Source organism: Heloderma suspectum, chromosome 1 (genome assembly GCF_057233095.1).
Source record: "Heloderma suspectum isolate Gila_16-S chromosome 1, 16-S_ref, whole genome shotgun sequence".
Taxonomy (NCBI): Eukaryota; Metazoa; Chordata; class Lepidosauria; order Squamata; family Helodermatidae; genus Heloderma; species Heloderma suspectum.
The window spans coordinates 387,681,480-387,705,982 of NC_139458.1; the positions used below are offsets into that span (position 1 = coordinate 387,681,480).

At 45.7% G+C, this 24,503-nt stretch overlaps 1 non-coding gene across 1 annotated transcript; it reads left to right on the forward strand.

Annotated features, from left to right (window-relative positions):
• Positions 1 to 16,589: 16,589 nt before the first annotated feature.
• TRNASTOP-UCA (transfer RNA opal suppressor (anticodon UCA)) lies at positions 16,590 to 16,676 on the forward strand. The gene has a single exon. It is a non-coding gene; the product is annotated as a tRNA-Sec (tRNA).
• Positions 16,677 to 24,503: the final 7,827 nt, after the last annotated feature.

Below are 24,503 nucleotides of genomic sequence, written 5' to 3' on the forward strand. Positions count from 1 at the left end.
TACCCCAAAAGTTTGTACAAATAAATACATCTTTAACTGGCATCTAAGTGACAGAAATGTGGGGGGGGGCGCAGCTGAATCCCTACTGGAAGGGGGTTCCATAGCTGTGTGCCACTACCGAAAAGGCCCTGCCATGTGTGGTAGCCCCATGGGCCATATTCCTCAAAGACACCACAGTTTGCCAGAGAATGTCTACGAATGGAGGCAATTGAACCATTAGGGGTCCAGTCTTATGCATAGCTGATTGGGGAATGCTGGAAGTTGAAGGACTTTTTTTTCTGTCTAAGCATGCTTTAGATTGCACCTTAGATCAGCCTTTCCCAATCTGGCGCCCTCCTGATGCGTTGAACTACAACTCCCATCATCCTAAGCCAGCTTGGTTATGCTTGCTAGGGATGATGTGAAATGTAGTCCAATGTATCTGGAGAGTGCCAGGTTGCAGAAGGCTGCATTAGATTTTTCTTTCTCGGTTGAAAGCACAGAAAATAATGGTCTAGAATACTTGTCACTGGAAATAATAATATATATTATTATTATTATTATTATAAAAAATGTTTTCTGCAGTATAGTTTCAACATATCAAAAGTTTCCTCTTTCCAACTCAGTTCCTGAGAGTTCCTGGAATCAACCCTTAGGGACTAATGAAATCACATAGCAGTTAATTGGTTTGAAACTTGCCCCCTCATTCCTGCATTTGCATAGTCTGAGAAAAACAGCAATGAGAACAAAAGGCTACTTTGTTCATTGACGTGAGTCAGGAGTCTGACATCAGAGAAGGACTTGACCCAGTTTGCTAAATACACAATCAACCTGGAAATAACTCTTGTTTATTCCTAAGACTTTATTTGCTGATGCATCCCTCTGTTTCGTGCAACTGCCATAATGGGCAAGTGGTGTAGTTACAGGTGCTTTTTTTTAACCTTTTGGTCTTCTGAGGTGGGGGGTTCACGGGTTTGATATAAGTATCTTACACATGCATGTGCACGCACAGCTTTGGACAGTATCTGCAGTGCATCCAACCACAATCACACCGGCAAACAGCTTGTCTCTGTAGATGACAGCACAAGGCTCTTTTAATTTGTTCCAATCTGTTTCACACTGACATTTCAGCACTGACGTCATGAGTAGCTGAGATTTCATTGCTTCGGCTAAAAATAGAAGCCCTTTCTAACCCCCCCTTCTAACATTTCACTCCCAAATAATTATTTAATAATAAAGCCTGGATGATACAGAATCAGTGGCAGTTCCTTGGCAGGAGAGGGAACACGCTCAAAGCACTGAAATTGTCTAGAAACACTCAGTAGCATCCTTTACAGGTATATGTGAGTGCAGGGGGTGGGGGGAGACAAGGGAATCCAGACATCAGGATCCTACATAAATAGTATGAAGGAAAATCAACTTGTTTCTGTCCTCAGGGTTAGCATTGGTGATCATCAAAACTCATATTGGATTGAATCTGCAGGTGCAGTAAACCCAGTGAATAAATATCTCCAGTCTCTTATAACTGACCCTTGAACAAGGAATTCAGTGTCTGTGTTTGCTCCTATCGTGGCATCAATGCACACAACACTTTGCAAACTAAAAAGAAAGGTCCCTGCTCCAAGGAGCTTACATACACATTGCCTATATTTTACACATACAATGAAGACAGATTCATTAAGGACACAATCCTATGCAGGATTAGACAGAAAGAGGTCCTACATCTTCCAGCATTTCCCAGCCCACCATGCTGGTTGGGGAATGCTGGGAGTTGTAGGGCTTGTTTCTGTCTAAACATGCATAGGATTGTGCCCTAAAGTAATGTTCATTGGCCCTGACTTCAAATTAATATTTATTTGTTTGTTTGTTTGTTTGTTTATTACATTTCTATACCACCCCATCACTGAAGCTCTCTGGGCGGTTTACAAAAGTTAAAACATTAAAATACAATATACAAAGTTTAAAAACCATTTACATAAAACATATGGACAAACAACATATAACTAAAAACAACTCTGAACTAAAAACTATTTCTTTAAGAAATCCAACAATAAAACACAGCTTAAAATAACATTGCTTAAAAATAATAAACAACAGTCAGCAGAAGGAACAAGAGCTCTAAAAGGGGAAGGCCTGCCGGAATAACAGCATTTTTAATGCCTGCTTAAAAACCTTCAAGGAGGTCAGCAGGCGTGTTTCAACCGGCAGGTCATTCCATAACTGAGGGCCAGCGAAGGAGAAGGCCCTCTTGCGTGTGGCTGCCAGTCTCACATTAGGCAGCCGCAGCAGGTAGCCCTCAGAGGACCAATAGGCGGAATGGGACGTAGGGGAGAAGGCGCACCCTAAGGCACCTTGGACCCAGACCATGTAAGGCCTTAAAGGTAAGAACCAGCACTTTATATTTTGATCAGAAATAAATCGGCAGCCAGTGTAAAGATTTTAAAACTGGTGTAATACAGTCTCCGCAGGGTGTCCCGGACAACAACCTGGCTGCCATATTTTGTACCAGCTGAAGTTTCCGAACTAAATATAAAGGCAGCCCCAAGTACAGCGCATTGCAGAAATCAAGCCTAGCAGTTACCAACGCGTGCACCACCGTTACCAGGTCTGTATGTTCCAGCAATAGGCGTAGCTGACCTATCAGCCGAAGTTGATAACAGGCACTTCTCACCATTGCCTCCACCTGGGGTGCCAGGAGAAGGGTTGGGTCAAGAAGCACCCCCAAGCTATGAACTTGCTCCTTCAGGGGGAGTGCAACCCCATCCAGAACTGGTTGACATACTGTACCTCAATACCTGAATTAGGACCCTTCACGACGAACACCTCTGACTTGCCTGGATTCAATTTCAGTTTGTTCTCCCTCATCCAGCCCATTACCAACTTCAAGCAGTCATTCAGACGAGTCATACCTTCCTTGGATAAAGACGTTAAGGAGAAATAGATTTGGGTGTCATCAGCATACTGATAACACTCAGCCCGAAACCAACTGATGATCTCTCCCAGCAGTTTCATGTAGATATTGAACAGTATTGGGGATAGAATGGAGCCCTGAGGGACTCCAATAGTTCCTTTTTCGAGGAACAATTATCCCCGAGTGACACCTTCTGGAACCGTCCTGACAGAAAGGAGTGGAACCACCGCAGAGCAGTGCCCCCAACCCCCTCAGGCTATCCAGAAGGATACCATGGTCGATGGTATCGAAAGCCACTGAGAGATCCAAAAGAATCAACGGGGATGCACTCCCACTATCGACTCCCAGGCAAAGATTATCCACCAAGGTGACCATGGCAGTCTCCACTCCGTATCCCGCCCTGAAGCCAATTTGAAATGAGTTCAGATAGTCAGTTTCATCCAAGACTGCTTGGAGTTGAATAGACACTGCCTTCTTGATTACTTTGCCCCAAAATGGCAGATTACTTACTAGCCTATAATTATTGAAGTCTAGGGGGTCAAGGGAAGGCTTCTTCAGAAGCGGTCTAACAATTGCTTCTTTTGGACGTGATGGAAAATTACCTTCCTTTAGGGAGGCATTAATAATATTCAGCAAAAATTGATTTAACCTCTCCCCTCCCTAGACTACAAGCCAGGATGGCCAGGGATCGAGGGGGCAAGTTGTCTTTTTGATCAAACCAAGCAGCTTGTCCACATCATCAGGAGTCACAAGCTGAAAATGATCCAGTTTAATCATGCAAGCAGAGTTGCTGGATACCCCACTATTGATTTCTGTCCCCATAACAGCGTCCACGTTGGCTCGAATCTGAGAGATTGTATCCACAAAAAACTCCTTAAAGGCGTCACAGTGAGCTACTGAAGGCTCTAAGATTGTATTCAGTGTGAGGGGTGCCTGACTCAGCTCCCTAACCACCCTGAACAGCTCAGCTGGGCGCGAGTTTGTGGACGCGATATGTGCAGAGTAGAAAACTCTCTTCGCTGCACGTCTCGCTACCTCATAGGTTTTCAAATGATCCCTATGATGTGTCTTATCAGATTCAAGTCGAGTTTTCCGCCATTAGCGCTCTAGTCATTGACCTTGCCGCTTCACCTCCCTTGGTTCTTCTGAAAACCATGGAGCTTGTTTGGAAGCAGGTAGGAGATGTCTAGGAGCGACCGTGTCAATAACCCTGGTCAGATCTTCATTCCACACAGAGAACAGGGACTCGACAGGGTTGGCAGCGGCACCAGCCAAGAAACTCCCCAAGACATTTTGGAATCGCGATGGATCCATCGGCCTTTGGGGGCGGACCATCTTAATTCGTCCTCCACTCCTGCGGAGGCAAGTAGTAGCCGTGATACCAGCCCTGACCAGACAGTGATCCATCCATGACAACGTGGAGACAGATAAAACCTCCACCCACGCATCATTCTCCTGATTGGAGCAGAAGATGAAATTGAGCGTGTGACCAGCTTCATGTGTTGGCCCCTTGACCACCTGGGACAGGCCCATGGTTGTCACGGTTGCCATGAACTCCTGAGCTACACTTGGCAAGCTGAACCCGAGGGGGATGTTGAAGTCCCCCAGGACTAAAAGCCTGGGCGAGTCCAACACCAGCTCCGAGACCAGCTCTGTGAGCTCAGTTAGGGATTCTGCTGGCAGCGGGGTGGCCAGTACACTAACAAAATCCTCAATCTGTCCGTAGTCCTGAGGCTGAGGTATACACATTCGATGTGAGCCAGTTCCTTCACAGTGAGTCTGGTCAGAGAGATGTTATCTTTGCAGACCACTGCTACGCTGCCTCCCCATCTGCTTCTCCTTACCTGCTCTACCACGGAGTACCTGACCGTAGGGATGGCAGAGAATTGTGCAACAGATCTTGGTGAGGCCGAATGCCAGTGCATTCGGCCCCCTGAACTCCGTGGCGGAACGGCCTGCCAACCCCCTGCCCCCCCGCGGATCCCCCCCGGGACGAGACTTACCTGGGGCGGATCTTCCGGGCGGCAGCAGCGGCGGCAGCGGCTGGTCTTCTGACCGGCTGCCACCACCACTGCCATTTCCAGTCTTGTTAAAAAAAAAAAAAAAAGACGTGATAGGCTACGTAAAGATTTACGTAGCCTATAATGGCTGGGTTTAAAAAAAAAAAAAAACACGACATGATAGGCTACGTAAATCTTTACGTAGCCTATCATGGCTGGGTGGGTTTAAAACAAAAACACGCGTACGCAAATGGCGGGGGCTACGGCCACCACCATTTGCGTTCCTTCTTTTTGGCCATCTTAGTCTACATAAATATTTATGTAGACTATGATGGCGAAAATAAAGGGGAACGCAAATAGCATAGCGGGCGCTATTTGCGTCCCTTTTTGATTCACCGTTTTAGCCTGCGTAAATCTTTACGTAGGCTAAAACGGCAAATCAAAAGGGGACGTAAATAGCGCCCACTATGCTATTTGCGTTCCCCTTTATTTTCGCCATCATAGTCTACATAAATATTTACGTAGACTAAGACGGCCAAAAAGAAGGAACGCAAATGGCGGCGGCCGTAGCCACTGCCATTTGCGTACGCGGTTTGTTTGTTTTTCCCCCCAGAGCCCTCCGCGGCCGGAAATCCGGCTGCGGGCTGCTCTGGGCTGGGCTGGGCCTGGCCGGCTGCTCCGCGGAGCTGCCGCAGAGCACAGCCGGCCATCGAGGATTCTGGGGGGGAGGAACGGATCGCCTTCCCCCCCGTCGAGGATTCCGGGGGGAGGGACAGAACGCCTCCCCCCCCCCATCAACATAATCTGCGAAAGGTAAATCACTTTCGTACATCCCTACCTGACCGGGAGAAGCTGTGCCCATACAGGCCTGCTTATCTCCTCAAGCCAAGTCTCCGTAATGCATACCAGGTCAACCTTTTCATCCAAGATTAAATCATGGATGGTTGTGATTTTATTCCGGACTGACCTGGCATTGCAAAGGAGCAGGCAAAGATTCTGCAGGTGGCTTGGCCTGCTCCCCAAGCTACCTGGGCTGACAAGGTTGGACAGGTGTAAAATACCTGCCCTCCCTTCTCCTTTGAATTTTTGCTGTACAAGCACCATATCTCCCCACGCCCCCCACCACTGTTATTGCCTCCCCTACACATGTAATGCTGACTTTGTCTTAGAAAAGACATCAAACCCAGCAGCATTCAGCAGAATAAAACAGTCAAGCCGAACATCCCATCTCTCACCTGGAATGTACACTTAACACTCCCCTCCCATCTCTCATCCTGGGGGTGGACAATTCAATACCAGCAGGCTCTCACCCTGGGGTATAAAATCACTTGCCTCTCAGCCATACAATAATAAAGAGCCTGACGTGAAAACAAACAAACACGTTCAAAGGCCACCCCTCCCCAAACAGCCCCAGTAATCCCCCCTCACTCCCCACAAGGGGAAGAGAAAGAAGGTAAACACAGAGGGAGGAGAAAAAACCAATGGATATGGCCCTTGCCCTTGCTGCCCCCGAAGCGGCTCCCCCAAGGGGCGCCCCCCCTTCGATGTTGGTCACATCGGCTTCCCTTAAGTTTTGACATTTCTTCCTTTCTTTTTCCATTGAGTTTCTCATTTTCAAATTCATCTGCCTGATCAAAGAGATTTATGAACGTCCTTGTCAAAACATAATCAAAATTCAATTAGGAAAAATCTTTCAGTTTAATATGTTGAGCATCTCTACACCAGCCTAAAATCCCACATTTAAAATGGGGCTTTCCGCTTCCATTTTAAATGCAGGATCACAACGGACTCCCTTTGCATGCGCGTCCTTCTCTTTTTCCCCTTTCCCCCTCCTTCTCCCCCTTATCTGCGTCTTCCATGTTTCATTGATCTCGCTCCTCTGCTTGCAGCTTTTCCTTTTCCATGGAGGGAACTCAAGTGGAACACAAGCGGGGTAATTTGATACCTCATTATCTCTGATCTATTTTAAAATGGAATAAAGGTCATTGAGTGCAGGAGATGCCCTGGAGGTCATCTAAAGGACCCGCAAACTTCCAGGAGTGAGCAATCTCAGTAGCAGGATAAAAGCTCTGTGTGAAGAAGCCTGTTGCGTTAACAGCTTTCCATGTTCACTCATGCTCCAAAATGATGGGAAATAACAGATTTTAAGGCCCACGCCCTTAACAGATGTGTTATTTAGGCAAAATGCATATGGTATGTTATCCTGTGCTGTGGTTAGTTCCACCTTCACCACGACCTTGTAGCTGGATGGCTGTCAGTGGCAGAGTGGTGGACCCAAGTCCCAGATTTGTCTGTTCTCTGGAATAGACACATGGAGTCTATGCAACTGGACCTACTGTGCAACTGAAGCTACCATTCCACATGACAAGTACCCAGCTTGCAACCAATACCAACCACAAAGAATGACAGAGTTGGAAGGATCCTTGAAGGTCATCTCTTTTCCAACCAAAATGATAAAGGCTGCTGGAGCCACCCACAGCCAGGAAAGGTTTCAGCACTGAGAGCATTTCAGTTTAGAAAAAAGGGGGTTCATGGGGCGGGGTGGGAGGGCTGGACACACATGATGGTGGTTGATATAAATTATGCATGATATGGAGAAAATTAAGAGAAAAAATATATTTTTCTCCCTTTCTCATAATACTAGAAGCTGGGGTCAGCTGAGAAAGCTGAATGGTAGGAGATTCAGGACAGACCAGAGGAAGTCCCCACCCAAGCCCAGGCCCAGCACATAGTTAGCCTATGAAATGTGTTTCAACAGGATGTGGTGATGGCCACCAACTCTTGGATGGCTGTAAAGGGGGTTAGATAAATTCATGGAGGAGAAAGCTATCAATGCTCCTAGTCCTGATGGCTACATGCTACCTCCAAGATCAGAGGCAGCAGGGCTCTAAATCACCAGTTGCAGGGGAATACCAGTAGGAGAGAGCTATTGCTCCTTGTCCTGCTTGTGGGCTTCCCAGAGACATATGACTGGCCACGGTGAGAAACAGAATACTGGGCTAGAAAGGCTTTCGGTCTGATCCAGCAGGGCTCTTCTCCTGTTCCCCAACTAGAGCTGGTTTACTGTATAAAATAAGTTCATAAGGATTCTCATTATTTTGAAGGAGGTGAAGGGAGTAGACAAGGGAGAGCCTCGCACCCCTGTAAGCTGCTTCATGTATAAGGGAGGCATTAGTGCACTGGCTTGGGGCTTACTCCCAAGTAGACATGCAAAGAATTGAGTCATGGCTTGTATGTTTGATGGGGAAATGGCCTAATTGGTACAAATTACCATTTTGCTTTGGCCCCACCCACGCTATCCTTCACCCACCCCCCTCATTCTGCCCCACTGCTGGAACGCAGCACCCGAGACCCTTCCCAAATCAGAATTTGGCCCTTGGCTGAAAGAGTTCACTGCCCCTGGCTGAGGACAAGGATTCCAAAGATAATCCAGAAAACCTGATGTGAAGGGCCCTTCTTATTCGAATTTTTTTTTTTTCACTCAGGTACATGCACATGAGTCCAGGTGCAGGTACACATGCCCATTGTGAACAGTGTACTCCTTGCCTCATTCTCCTTTAAAATACACATCAGTGTATTTCAATCCCAGATCATTCAGGCCCCCATTCTCGTGTATTTTAAAGGGGAATATGGCAACATGTTATCTCTTAGCAAAAGACGCAGCTGCGCATTTGGCCAGCATTGAAGGGGCTCTATGCTCATACTAATGTGTGCACATAGAGTTCTTGCACATGACGGGAGACCCTGATTGGGCTGGGCTCCCCCCCTCATGTGAAGGAGCTACATGCATTTATTATTATGCCTCTAAAGCCCCTTCACACGCCAGCTGAACATGCAGAGGTTGGGGCGTGTGGCCGCTGGGCACATCAGTGGTGAGGGGGAGACGTTATTGCACATGGCCTTGAAATTCCCCTCACATGTACTTTCAACATGTATATGTATGTGCAGGGCGGGGGGGCATCTGAACCTCCCGTTTCATATTAGAGTATTAATAACTGAACCAAACCCAAAAGCTAGGTAGGAGTGTGAAAAGAAGAGAACATGGAGTAGTGACACACGACACTGGAATTTTGATTGTCCTTTGGCAACCTTTCCAGCTTAGATTTGAAGGTCAGCAGGGTCCAGTGCCTTTGGGCTCAGATCATGATACTCCCAATTTTAACATGCTTCTTCTTGTACTTTTCAGGAATTCTGCCAGGATAAATACGAGAGGAATTCCCCTAGGTTATTTGTTTCCTCTGCCCCACCCCGTCCCTGCCTTGTGCAGTAGCCTGATGCAATCTTAATGGTCCGTCATTTTTTCTCATTCACTTTGACTCCCAATGGCTTTTAGTGATGCAATTTGACCTATAGACCTGGTTCGCACATAACGATGGCAAATTGTGGGTTAACTAACTTTTGGTTAATCATGGGTTAAACAACCCACAGTTATCCTACAATTAGTAGTTAGGTTAACTGTGGGTTGTTTAATGCATGATTAACCTACAGTGTCCAGGTTCAGATGCCACATAGCATTGCCCAGTTGGGGATTGAATATTCAAAAAGGCTGTGGAACACACCCAGCATGTGCCATGGCAACTTGTTAATTAATCCATAATATATTGCCATTTTGTGCAAACAGCCAAAGTGCAAATCAGAGGTTCACTGCTTCTGTACATTCAGAAAGTGCTCACCAAAGCTCCCTTCCTTGAAGTAGCTCCTTTACTTTTGGCAGAAGTGCAACCTGTTAAGCATTTTCACCATAGAACTCATTCAACCCTTTCCACATAAACTTTCAAGGCTTCCTATTGGGCCAATGCAGGGGAACCATCAGGGTAGGCTTTTGGGGCAGACGTCCGGGGCGCCATTTAGCAGATGAGCAGGATGGCCCCCAAACGCAACAGGGTTGGTGTACCACATTTTAAAGTAAGTAGATTAATACACATTACCAGCTGGAGAGGAGAACTATCATAAGGCCATTAAGTCCAGAGTTTAAAATGACCTAACTGCGCTACTGTAATGCCAAATGCATTTCATGGGTAGGTCCAACTAGAAATAAGAGAACCTGCCAAAAGGTGTGAAGTATCCTAAAAGTTATGTTCATTCACCAATCCTCTTAAGGGTCGATTTGAACATGCAGAAATAGCATATAGTACTTCCTCAGTGCAGGAGAGAGATCTCCTTGGGGCAGCACTGGGACCATAGTTTCACATCCTATGTTCCACTAGGAACATAAGCTATCTTTCAAGGAAATGTCTTTCAAGGAAGTTAGGAGGGGACGTAGCTCAGTGGTAGAGCACATGCTTTGCATGCAAGAGTTCCCAGGTTCAATCCCTGGTTCCTCCAGGTAAAGGTAGGAAGGAATCCTGCCTGAAACTCAGGAGAGTGGCTCCCAGTCAGTGTCAACAATATTGGGTTAGATGGACAAACGGTCTGACTCAGTATTAGGCAGTTTCCTATGTCCCTATGTCCACAGGACTTAATTTGGGCCAGGGCTTAGGATCAGCACGTTTTCAATTCCAGGCTGTCAGCAAGACCACATCACTCCAGTACTGAAGGAGTTACACTGGTTACCAGTTGTTTTCCGGGCCCAATTCAAGGTGTTGGCATTGTCCTTTAAAACCCTATATGGTTCCAGCCTAATCTATCTTAAGGAGCGCCTCCAACAACACCAGGGATGTCGCTCAACGTGATCGGCCTCGGAAGACCTCTCTGTCCCATCAGCCAGGACAGCTAGGCTGGTGAGGACTAGGGAGAGGGCCTTTTCTGTGGTGGCCCCCACTCCGTGGAATTCCCTCCCTAGTGACCTCTGCCATGCCCCCTCTTTGATGACCTTCTGCCGGGCTTTTGAAACTTGGGGGCATTTGGGGTGGGTTAGGGTTTTGGTATTTTTTTACAGCAATGTTGTTTTGTTCAGTTGATTGTTGTATTTCGTGTTATTTGTATTGTACACCTCCCAGAGTGGCTGGGTAGCCAGCCAGATAGGGGGCTAATAAATCTAATAAATAAATAAAATAAATAATTAGTCCCAGAACATAGGAAGTAAATAATGGATGAAAATTCAGGCTTGTTCAGCATGAATTTCTCTCACTTTCACCCTTAAAGAGTTTCAGAGCAAGTGACTAGGTGGTCAGACTAGAACTACGGAGACCTGGGTTCAAATCCCTTCTCTGCTATCAAATTCACTAGGTGACCTTGAGTCTGTCATCCCCTCAGCACAGCCTACCTCATATGGTTGTTGTGAAGATGAAATTAGGGTGGGGGGAGGTCCTTGTAGGAAGGACAGTATATAAAAATGTAATAAATAAATATAGTGAATTCCCATACAAAATGGTTAAATATGTACGGGGAGAGGACAGATTGGACCCCCCAGGGTATCTCTTGCTAGAACTTTGGCCCAGGGTCTCTTTTGCTAGAACTTTTCCTAGAACTTTTCCATCATGAGTGATCAAGGAATCTTTGAAATGTTTGTAAGGAATCTCAGAATTGTGTGGAATACAGCTGGAAAAACATCAGTTCAGAGTAGGATTACCTACCTATCTTTTCTCCCTGCTAACTCAAAAGTCTATCTATATAATCCCAAATCAAAAAATATTGGCCTAATACAAGGCCTGACATGTCCCCTTCACTTTCATAGGTTCTCTGGAACCTATAAAAGGAACTGCTGCCTATATACCTTGGGGAAAGAGTGTGTGTGCCAGACTGAGGCTGGTGGTTTTGAAGTCAGTGGGGTGGTGAATCCACTCTGAGTTCAGTCAGAACCAGTCAGCACTCTAAAGCTCCTTTAGAGTGCTGACTGGTTCTGGCTGAACCTGGAGTGGATTCAGTGCCCCACTGACATCAGAGCCACCAGCCTCCACTGGTGTGTGTGTGTGTGTATGTATATATATATATATATATATATATATATATATATATATGTACATATATTTTAAAAATCATGATGCTCAAAAACTGATGACAAAAAATCCAGAAAAAAACAACATCCCAATGTGGAAACATCGAAGAATGTGTGGGCGGGAGCTGGCTAGCTACCCAAAGGCATCACGGTTGCTGATTTGCAGTGTGGAATCTGGCAAAGAATCACCCCAAACCACAGAAGTATGAAGGGGAGGAAGCCGATAAAAACCCAGTCCTCCTTGACGGGAACTCAGTGACCCAAATTTAGAAGCAAGTGGAAGAGTACAGTCTGAAGAAGCAGATCTCTTACCCTCATTCCAGCATTATGTGGGAGAGAGGTGGGATTTCTTGGTGATGATTCTTGGATTTTCCTCTTTCTTTCCCCCTGGAGACCCACACACATTCTAGGGAAGCAGTGTGAGTGTATGAAGAGAAACCAGTGCTGACAAAGCTCCTTCTGGGAAAGGTCGAAGAGGCGTCGCCCTTTCCCACTCACATACCTGCTTCGAATTCAGTTCAGTAAGATATTATTGACACATTGCATTGCCCACTGAAGAACACAAGAAGGACTTCTTTGCAGTTGAGTTTCCCTTCAGTCAGTTATTCATTCCAGCCCCTTCCTGGCCCCTTCCACAGTAACAAAATATGCCACCTCCAGGGAGAGACCCAGAGATATTTTCAACCCTTTGTGTACAACCAAGCGCCAAGAAGTAGCTACACTATAAAAGTGGAGTCTGGCGGCTCCAAGGTCAGTGGAGCAGCGAACCCACCATGGATTTCAGTCAGAACCAGTCAGAACTCTAAAGGAGCTGCAAAACACCTTGGGTAGCTCCTTTAGAATTCTGACTTTCTTTGACTGGAACCCAGAGTGGATTCACCACCCCACCGACATCGGAGCTACCGGTCTCCACTGACTATCAAACAGTGGTGGAGAACACGTGGCTCTCCAGATGTTGTTGGCTGCAGCTCTCATCAACCCTAGCCAGCATAGCCAATGGTAAGGGATGATGGGAGCTGCAGTCCAACAACATCTGGAGGACCACACATTCCCCATCCGTGCTATAAAAGCATGGCAAAGCAGTCACCTCAAAAATCAGATTGTGGGTGCCATTATCAGGGGCAGATTTTGCCTCTCCTCCCCCCAATGATTTTTTTAAAGCTGCCCATGGGAAGTGCCTATGGCACTGACATCCCTCCGTGCAGCCCTGCCCAAATCTTGGATTCCTTTCGCTTACCACTGTGGGGCTGCATTTTGCTCCTCCCTCCAGCTGGCTAAATTTATTTAATTCTTACATTTATATCCTGACATTTTTCCTCTTGAAAATAACTCACAGAATCATAGAGAATCATAGAACCATAGAATAGTAGGGTTGGAAGGAGCTATAAGACCATCAAGTCCAACCCCCTGCTCAGTGCAGGAATCCAAGTTAAAGCATCCCTGACAGATGGCTGTCCAGCCTCGTCTTGAAGGCCTCCAGTGTGGGAGAGCCCACCACCTGCCTAGGTCATTGGTTCCATTGTCGTACTGCTCTCACAGTCAGGAAGTTTTTCCTGGTGTTCAGCCGGAATCTGGCTTCCCGTAACTTGAGCCCATTATTCCGTGTCCTGCACTCTGGGATGATCGAGAAGAGATCCTGGCCTTCCTCTCTGTGACAACCTTTCAAGGACTAGGTGTGTACGAACCCTACTCACCTTCATCCACTGGGAGGTCCGCAGGGGGGAGGAGGTGATCCAGTCCTCCCCCCAGAATCCTCCCCGGCCGGCTCCACTCTGCAGCAAGTCCGCAGAGCCGCCAGCTGGGGCTGGCCACAGCCGGACATCCGGCCACGGCTGCTCTACGGATGCAAACGGCATCTGGCATCGCGGACGCCATTTATGTGCCTCCCTTTTGCTGTGATAGGCTACATAAAGATTTAGGTAGCCTATCATGGCAAAAGGGAAGGGCGAGGATTTTGCATCCACACAGGGGCAGCGGATGGACCCGGACGGACCCGGCGGTGCCAGGTAGGATCTGGCCAGGTCAGACTTTGCAGGGTGGCAGGGTGGGGTGGTCTGTTCTGCCACGGACTCCGGGGGTGGAGGGCAGATTCTAAGAATCTGGCCTCATTGGAGTCTGTGGTGGAATTCTCCGCCATCCCTATCAAGGACTTGAAGAGTGCTATCATGTCTCCCCTCAGTCTTCTCTTCTCAAGGCTAAACATGCCCAGTTCTTTCAGTCTCTCCTCACAGGGCTTTGTTTCCAGTCCCCTGATCATTTTTGTTGCCCTCCTCTGAACCCTTTCAGTTGTTCTGCATCCTTCTTAAAGTGTGGTGCCCAGAACTGGGCACAGTACTGCAGATAAGGTCTAACCAGTGCTGAGTAGAGGGGAACTAGTACTTCACATGATTTGGAAGCTAGACTTCTATTAATGCAGCCCAAAATAGCATTTGCCTTTTTTGCAGCCACATCACATTGTTGGCTCATATTCAGCTTGTGATCTGTAACAATTCCAAGATCCTTCTCGCTTGTAGTATTGTTGAGCCAAGTATCACCCATCTTGTAACTGTGCATTTGGTTTCCTTTTCCTAGGTGCAAAACTTGGCATTTATCCCTATTAAATTTCATTCTGTTGTTTTCTGCCCATCACTCCAGCCTATCACTTTGAATTCTGTTTCTGTCTTCCAGGGTATTAGCTATCCCACCCAATTTTATGTCATCTACAAATTTAATTTAATAATAATACTTAAATTTCTATGCCGCCTAATAGCCAAAGCTCTCTGGGCAGTTCACAAAAATTAAAACCAAACAGCACACAATAAAACAACTTAAAATATATAGAACATTAAAACCACAATATAACAATACAACCACAATAAAACCTAGCAGCAGTGCAGGAGTTTAAAACTGTGATAAGCATTCCCTGCACTTCCTCATCCAAGTCATTAATAAAAATATTGAAGAGCACTGGGCCCAGGACTGAGCCCTGTGGTACCCCACTCATTGCCTCTCCCCAGTTTGAGAAGATCCCATTGCTAAGCACTCTTTGAGTCCGATTCTGTAGCCAAGCCAACTGTGGATCTACCTGACAGTTGTTTCATCTAGCCCACTTTTAGCTAACTCAAGGCAACGTACATGATCCTCCTCCTCCATGTTATCCTCACAACAACCTTCCGAGGTAGGTTAGGCTGAGAGTCCGTGACTGGCCGAAAGTCACCCCGTCGCAAACGCCCCTGAGGTGCTCCCCCTCTGCCTTAAATCAGCCTTGTAGATTGGCTTCATGGTCAAGTTGGGACTAGAGCCCAGATTTCCCAAGTCCCAGTCCAGCACTCTCACCACTACACCACACTGGCTCTCAATTGCTCCTTCAGAGGGTGGGAGTCAGGGATGGGGAGCACTTGGCAGATGGGTATCAGCAGCAAGGATATTAGAAGAGACAGGAGGCGGGGGGGGGGACTGGAGGAGACACATAAGGAGCAAAGTGGATTGTGCTTTAGAGGTGGGAGGGGTTGGCCCGCAAGTGAGAGTTCTGAAAGAGAAATTAGGTATATTTCACACCATCCCAAACGTATTTAGCCCTCTTGGTTTGATGCAGTCCATTTTTAAGTAAACAGAGGTAGGACTGCAGCCTTAGCTTAACTGCCAGCATATGGTTGTAACAATTTATATGTGAAAAGGTGCCTTCTCTTCAAACGGAGGGTGGGGGAGTGAGCTATTTGTGCTGGCCTCCCTCACCCCTTCTCCAGCACTGCCTGTGCAAGCACCACTGGGGATGTTCCTCAGCCACATGTGAAGTAAGCAGAGCAAGCAGTCCCTACATAACATCCAAGCTCATCCTTCTCCTCACTCACACGTTCCCCTGCCAGGGTGACCCCTCCTATCCATCCTAGAGGAGGAGGATCCCTGCCCATGTCAGTATCAGAACTAACCCTTCCCGTCCCTGCCACATCTGCCCTTAAAGTAAACAAATGCTGCCCTCGGTTAAGGAGGTACTTTGGGAGGAGGCTGCTAGAATCTCCCCTTCCTTGGGAACATCAGTGGCCCATCTCTCTCTCCCTGCTCACCCCACCCCACCAACTGAGGCAGAAAGAGATCTTTCTTTCAGCCACGTCTGAGTCCCGGAACCTGTGGCCCTGGATGAGCTTGCCTCTGAGCAAATGCAGAGTGCATACCACCACCTGAGCTTTAAAATCTGTGCGCCCAGCCTTGCATCAGCTCGCCTCTGAGCAAATGCAGAGCGCGCGCGCGCGCGCACACACACACACGCACACAGAATGAGTCCTGGAATCTGTGAGCCTGGCCCTGGCTGATCTTGTTTCTGAGCAGATGCAGAGCGCATTTCCCGCTCCACAAACCGCAGTCCATGCGGGCACATGTGATTAAGAAAGCAGAGAAGCTTCCTTTCCAGGTCAGCGGGTGCAAGCCGCAGGCACTCACTAGTCCCGCCCGCCAGCAGCAGCTCAGCTTTCCCTCCGGCATTCGCTCAACCAACTAAGCGCGGCAGAACAGAGGCGCTGTCTCTTTAACGCGCTTTTCTTCGTCGTCCGACGGGGGAGGCAGTAAGCCAATCACCGTCAAGTACATCTGCATATACCGATTGTAGGAGCAGACAGAAGAACAAAGTGGAGATCTTTCGGGGTATATTTCCAGCATAGATAGATAATAAATTAGACTGCGAGCCGTATGAATAATACAGTGCACAACCAAATGATATAAAGAGGTAGACTCCGTTGTAACGTTTCGAATAGAATTGCGTTGTCCTTCCCGTTCAATGTCTCACTGTATTCTACCAAGTTTAAGAAGAAGAGAGGTTTATATACTGAAAACGCTGCAAGAAACAGTTGCCCGGATGATCCTCAGTGGTCTGGGGTGCAGGCTTCAAACCTGTAGCTGTTTAGCGACAGAGTGGTTCAATTCCACCTTTCGGGCGTTCCGATGTTTTTTAGGATGCTGCAACGAAGACCCTTGTTTGTGGTACCTTAGGACTGACAGATTTATTATGGCATAAGCTTTTGAGTTTGTGTCAACTTAAACACTAACCCATTTGTTGTTGTTGTTCAGTCGTTCAGTCGTGTCCGACTCTTCGTGACCCCATGGACCGTAGCACGCCAGGCCTTCCTGTCCTCCGCTCTCTCCCGGAGCGTGCTCAAGTTCATATTCATTGCATCCGTGATGCTATCTAGCCATCTCATCCTCTGCCGTCCCCTTCTCCTTTTGCCTTCAGTCTTTCCCAGCATCAGGGTCTTTTCCAGGGAGTTTTCTCTTCGCATTAGGTGGCCAAAATATTTGAGGTTCAGCTTCAGTATCTTTCCTTCCAATGAGCAGTCAGGGTTGATTTCCTTTAGGATCGACTGGTTTGACCTCCTTGCATAACCCATTTGTTATGCCATAATAAATTTGTTAGTCTTTAAAGTGCTGCAAGACTCTAGTTAAGCTTAATAGGGCATTCTCCATTCTTTATGTGTAGTAGGCGCGATAAAAGGTAGAGTGAAAACAAAGCAACATGGCAGGAAAAAAAATGCAGGTTTAAAACAAACAAACAAATTGAGTAAAAAATGTTATTTGTTTCATTTTCTGGGAGGGTCTCCGCTGATAACACAGTAACACAGTAACAACGAGCTATTGACGCTTCAAAAATGTGGGTGCGGTACCCAAGATTAATATTCTCAAATTGAAAAGTTAGAGTCTAGTTGTCACAAAGAGCAGATTTATTTATTGCCTTTTATGTTTAAAACGTTTTTATCTGGCTCTTCAACCAAAAAGGTTCCTGTAGTGGATTACAGGCAATAAAAAGAAGGCTGTAGGCTTTCCATCTATAACTGAGAACCCCAGAATGGGTCTGGGTGTTATGATCGCACCAGTGCTCTGGCAATTGCATTGGCTCCTGGTCTGTTTCCAGCCTCAATTCATAGCTCTAGTCTGAATCTTTAAAGCCTTTCATGGTCTGGGACCAGGGTATCTAAAAGGCCACCTGTCTCCACATGTGCCTGTCTGGACATTCAGATCTTCAACAGAGACCCTTTTCTGGGTGCCCCCGCTAGGTCTGCACTAGGTCGTGGCTACCAGGGAAAGGGCCTTCTTGGTGGTGGCCTCTCCCCAGAAAGGTTCATCTGGTGCCTACTTCGATGTCATTTGGGCATCAGGAAAAACCCTTTTTTATTTTCCCCATGTGTTTTGTTTCATTTAATCCACTTTATCTCTGCTGATGGTTTGACAGTCCTCTTTTAGATTTAGCTGCTGCTGCTCTTGGCGTGTTGTTTTTATGATTCAATCATTTTTATTGTATTTTGATTCTTTGCTAGAGTGGCACAGACTCTGAATACTGGTGGCACAATTGTCAGAAAGGTTGTTTACCACTGGATTACTGTAAATCATTTAGTTGGAGACAGATAAGCATACCGTGCACCCAATCCACGATTAACTATGTGTCTTTTTTCCGGGGTAGCTGCCCATATTAAATTTTCTCATATTATATTTTCAGATGCATAAGTAACCTGGTAGGAGCAGTACCTTATTATTATATTTATAAACCAGCTTTCTGGATAAATTAACCTCTCAATGTGGTTATTATTATTACTATGGAAAGTGTCCCTGTGCTGCTTTCAGAAAGGAAAATCTACTATAGCCTTGTCTAGAATTTTGCATTTACAAATAAGCTGAGTCCTGCATGGCTATATTTTCTAAATCTCTGGTGCTCTCATGTCACATAGAACCTTTTTGTACGTTTGTCTGACATTTGTTTGAATTTCCCACAATGCAACCGGGAGCACTGTGAATTCCAGATGGCTATTTAATTTGTACAATTCCATCTGTTTCTGCAAATCAGCACGTCTGGGGCTGCAGCCCATAATGAACTTTCTGAGTCCACAAGCACTATGGCAGCCCTTAAACACTGAACAAATACCAAGTTTAGTGATGGGGTTTCATTGTCTCCAGAGGTAGCTCTGGAGAGAAGGCCTTTGTTCAACAAGTTGGTGACTGAGAACAGCTAATCTTGATGTCAGTTTCATAAATGAGCATAATAAGTCCTTTTTAATCTGCGGTTTCGAAAATGAGCATGCCGTTTGTGTCTGTCTGGTGTTTTTATTCAAGAAACCATTTAGGAATACATGGAGGCAATCAGATTCTTAAACTCGATTCAACTGCTCCTGCCCCATAAACAACACATAAATAGGGGGTTGTGTGCTTTGTGTTGAGCTAAGTTTGAACTGTACAGCAAGCCTGCCAGCCAGCCCTTGATCTGTTCTCAGCGCTGCTGCTTCTCTGCAGAACAGCCTTGCCCATCACCTTTGGGTAAGAGAAGCAACCCAAACATCAGTGTTCATTGTCTGGGCCTGCCCATGAACATTCTTGCCAGCAGAGTTTTCAGAGGACCAGACCCTTCTGTTTCTTTGTGAAGCGAAGTAATTGTAGAGGGAGCTGCTGCATGTGAGATCCTCAGATATCTCTCAGAGTGCACTGGCAGGATGGTTCTTTTAAAGAACTCGTGGAACATTGAGGGTGACCTCACAGCTGAGCGTTCATTTGTATAAAACCTTGGGAGAGGCGATCGAATACTGCTGCTACGACTACTTCTCAAGCAGCTGTATGCCTGTGGGTGGTAACACCCACACTTACTCCTCCTATGAGTAGTAGGTGATGGGTTATGCTTCTTTTTGTCTGTTATCCTTGCAAAATCACTCCCTTTTCTAATGCAAATGACAATGTGTTTATTCGTTTTCTTTCAGTTTGGCAAAGAGTTCATATGCTTTAACTCCTGTTTATTTATTATGTGTTTTATTTGCACCCCACCTTTCGACCCAAAAATGGCACTCAAGGCAGCTTACAGAACCAATTAAAACTGATTGAAACTATATATTAAAATACAATAAAAAAAAACATATCAATTACAGAAACAAATATTATTAAAACAGCACCCCACCCACCAGACCCAATTACAGGTTAAAGGCCTCCTCAAATAAAGCATTATTTGTCTGTCGGCAAAAGGGCATCAAAGAGGGAGCAGAACCAGCCTCCCTGTTCTTCTCTGACTAAGAGCTGATTCATACATCATGCATGGAACCATGTTCAATGCACCCTATAGCAGTGTCAGGAGCTGCTGAGGCTAGAGTTGGAAGCTTTTGTTTCTGTGTGCTGTGATGAACCATGTGGGGGACTGCAGCGTGGCCGGGAAGTACTTTTAAGCTCCAGACTGGCCCTGCCCACCCAGGCTGGCCAATGAGGCCTTGAGCCCTCCTCAACAGGAAGGTCTATAAAGCATTTCCTGTTTGGGCTGAGACCGTGCCTGAGCAAGGAACAGTGGAGGCTGATGGCTCCGATGTCAGTGGGGCGGTGAATCTGCTCCAGGTTTCAGTTAGAACTCTAAAGGAGCTATCCAAGGTGCTCCCACACCTTGGATGGCTCCTTTAGAGTTCTGACTGGTTCTGACTAAAACCTGGAGCAGATTCACCGCCCCACTCACATCGGAGTCACCAGACTCCACTAGCAGCAAGGGCCCCATCTACATGGCACTGCTTTGACCCCCCCACCCAGTTGCAACTGTGCAGCAATGCAGCTTCGAATCAGCCTGCCCTGCGATACACTCACGAGGTACTACGTGCTTCCCTAACAGACTCGCCATGCCCTCTTTTTTTGCTATTATACTGAAATGCACAGCTATGCAGTCCTGTGAGTGTGGCGGTGCGACACTTCAGTGGCAGTTTTGTATTTGAGGGGCTCTGCTGTGTCTTTCCATCCCTTTTTAGGTAAAAAGCGGGTGTTTTGTGCTCTTTCATTTCCACACCATCAGTTTTGTCAGTTCCCCAGCCTGAGACTTCCTCAATGGTCCGCACTCACAAGCATGGGAGCTACGTGCCTCGCCATCGCTCCGAAATGGTGGTTGGAGCGATGTTGGTCCTCCCCAAGACACGCCCCCCCCCGTCCCTTGGGTACTGAGTCCAAAAGCAACCATTGCAAAGATACAAAGCTGCAAAACTGTGCAAAAGTGTGATTACATATGAAAACGCCTCTCTGTGCCTCTGTAACTGCGCAGCTGTGAAGGGATGGGGGGAGTAAAGGGGCATCACAGAGTGATGCAGGCACTACGCACGCCCACAGCATGCCCACTGCAAAATGCGAAGTCGGTTTGGGGAAGGGACAGATGGCTCACAAGCGGGGGAAACCCGTAGCAAACAAAAAACATTGGAGCAAAACGACTTCTTGGAACTCCGCATTTTCCAGGCAAAAACCACGGACAGCTGCAAAGTCGCGACTGCATCATCTATCACGAAAGATCTTGACTCGTACCTGCCCCGGAGTAAAAGCCAAGTGTAGATGGTGATGGACCAATCAATATTCCTTTATTGAAAAAGCAAAAAAGAAAGAAAAAGTGGGGGTGTATGCCATACAATATGTCCAATTTTTTTAGGAATCAGACAAATCTATTTTATGTATTTATTTATTACATTTCTAATCTGCCCAATAATTAATGTTCTCTATAACATAATCTAATAATGAATCAAAAACAAATGATAAGTCAGTTGTGATTGTGACTTCTCCCATCTAACCATTCAGTATTCACAATTTGTGACAAATCTAAGCTGCATGCACTGCAAATAATACTTTATAGAACTGGGCTCTAGTCTATGAAAAGTTTATGAATAATAAAATGTATTAGTCTTTAAGGTGTTGCAAGGCATCATTCTGCCCCCCCCCACACACACACACACCCTGTTTAAATTAGCTGGCCATCCAGCCATTTTGGGATGGATCAATCAGGCAATCACCTTTTTGCTGCTTGGCTGGCTCTGGCATGCACTGAATTTGCCCATGCCAATTTTTGAAAATGTGAGCTGGTTGGTCATTTGAGAGAGAGCTTAAGTATCAGGAAGAAGTAAAGCACAGATGTCACTACTCATATTGCTAGAACTGTTTGTTTTCATCAGGGGTAAACAACTTGGTTTCCTCCTGATGATTTGGATTACAGCTCCCATAATCCCTGACCATTGGCCATGTTGGTTGGGGTTTATGAGACTTGTAGTTCAAAACATCTGGAGGGCACCAGGTTGCCTATTTATATGAACGTTATCAGAGTATGGCCTGTTCAACTCCATAGCAGTCCACCCTAACGGGAGAACTAATTCCTTGCTACAAAACACAGAAGAAAGAATCCTGGTACATCTTCATGGACGGTGATCATATCTCATTGTAAAGAAAACGTTAAGAATGGTCACTTAGAATGTATGATTTTAAATGGTTTGCTTTTGTATATGTGTGAACACAGTGTTCTGATCAAATATGTCACTGCTTCCTTGTTGTGGATAGCATGACTGTATATCCTACTTTATAGAGGACTGTGTTATATTTGAAAGGCTGTCTGGTTCAAGTCCACTTCAAGATAACATTTGCACATATCTCCTACAAGCGTCAAAGTCATATAGATGCTTACTTAGATGTATGTATTACCATATATATTTGACATGGAAATGTTAATCCTTTTTTCCCCTTCTTGTGTCCTGCCCCCTTTTTTCTTTTTTCCTTTTTCTCTATATCAAGGGAGACGTATACTGTATATTGATATGTTTCATTATATGAATTCCCTCCCACCGTTTTTTTATCTTTTTGCTTGTTTGTCTGTTGTTGTTACTATTGTGCTGCAAATAAATATATATAAAGATAACAAACAAACCATCCGAAGAGCGACCAGGGACCTTGAAGGTGCCAGGCAACAGCACCTGGACAGAGGACTGAGCAAGCACAGAGGTCACTTGGTCAGAGTCTTACCCACTATGGTGAAATGTATTATATTTCTATTTAACTGGTAGTAATTATTTCTAAATTTGCATCCATACAAATCATTAGCATGTGTACATTTGATGTAAATGTGTGTCCTCTTCTTTCCTTTTTGTGGGGGGTGATACGTAAATGGCCACCTTATATAACGTACTCTTGGGAGCAATCCACTGAAAGATGATACCAGGATGGTCCTTTCTCTTGTAATACAGCACAGGTTTATGCTGCCAGCTCAGTCCTTTAAGGACAGGTAGGCCCCTGGATGTGAATGATTAAGGAAGGGGACCATTCTCTACTGCCGGCCGAGTACATAACAAAATCAGGTGCAAAGTGCAGTGTGTAACGTTTAATTTCTTTGTGCTTTATTTTGCACAGGTCTGAGCTCTGCTGTGAAAACTGACAGTTAATGTTGATTTTAGATTAAACGCTAGGCTGATTAGTATTTTGAATGTAAATCATGAACATTGCTTCTGAATTGTTTATGCCTCCACTTGCTTTCAGCTTGCAATTATTCCAGTATTCCACACTGGAGCTTGATAATGTATGGAATTAGTCCTTAAATTAAAAAGGAGTCAATAAAAACTGATTGAATCACCTAAAAAGTGGTTGAAATACAGTAAATGGACTACTTAATCCTTAGCCAAGGAAATTACTGGGGGGGGGGGTGTTTTTTGTTTTTAATAGAATGAAATAAGCTCACATTGTTGTCTAAATGGGAGATATAATGTGGTGTGGAGGATGTGTTTGTGCTTAGGGGTTGTTGTGCATGGGTGACATCACTTTTGTGTGCATCGGTGACTGTATTCTGAATCAGGGAGCATGTGTTTATGGAGGAGTGAGTATGAACTGTGTCATTGAACTGTACACATGACATGTGTATTTGTGTACATCCAAGGATCCCTTCAGTTCTGGCCTCTGCAAAGGCTGAATCTATGACTTCTGGATTGCAAAGGTCAATGAAAATCACTCCCATTTGGCAAGGCTGAAGAAATGGAAGAGACTCCAAATGAAACCTTTTATAGCAACTCATGCTGCGGCGGGGATGGGAAATGACGCCTTTTGTTTTCCTCTGATTTTATGGTGGCCACTGTTGATCTACTTCAGCAGAGGGCTTCAGAATGGCCATCACATCACAGTGGACTACACTGAAATAAGAGGGATGGAGGATGAGGTGGTACAAATGAAGTGAAATTCTCATGGCACATCAGTATTTTGTTTTGCAGAACATCCTCAACGGGTGAACATACTGATCATTCTAAAATGAGAGCAAATCAAGCCTTTGGAGGAATATTACCTTTCTTCAGCAAATGTTTACCAACCCAAAATAGAATCTATACTGTTAACAGGAGCTCAATTATGGAGTGTGGCTATACAAGTATTTCAATGTAATTTAGGCTGCAATCACACACTTACCTGGCGGTAAATCCCATTGAACACAGTTGGGCTTACTTCTGAGTAGACGTGTGTAGGATTGCGGTATAAGTGTGACTTTTTAATATAGCTCATCCTGCTTCATAAAGGCAGAGGATACAGAAAAACAAAAATATTGAATATAATCAAAGCACAAAAGTGGTAAAGTAGACCCAGCTAAGATTCTTCTGCTGTCATGACAGCTTCCCTTGAAATGCAAATACGAGCTTCAGAAGGACATTTTTGTCAGGACCATGGTAGAGGAAGAAAGAGTCAAACTTCCCAAACTTCCCCTCTGTTTCCCATGGTTGTGAGGTCAAAGGGCTTCCCTGCTCTAGTTTGGCACCGGCAAAAGGGTCGGGGGGATCAAAAGCTTTCCTAATCAAAAAATGTCTTCACTTTCTTCCTAAATATAGTGCTGTTCCTAAATTTCAACCCTGTCATTTTTGGCAATTCATGGGGAAGAGGAGGGACAAAATGAATACCCCAGCAAAAAAAAGCTTTGGCAAGGGAAGGATTTCAAAGAATTTTCTAGCTGGGGATGAAGGAGGGGTTCCATTTACATTTTAAGTGCAGG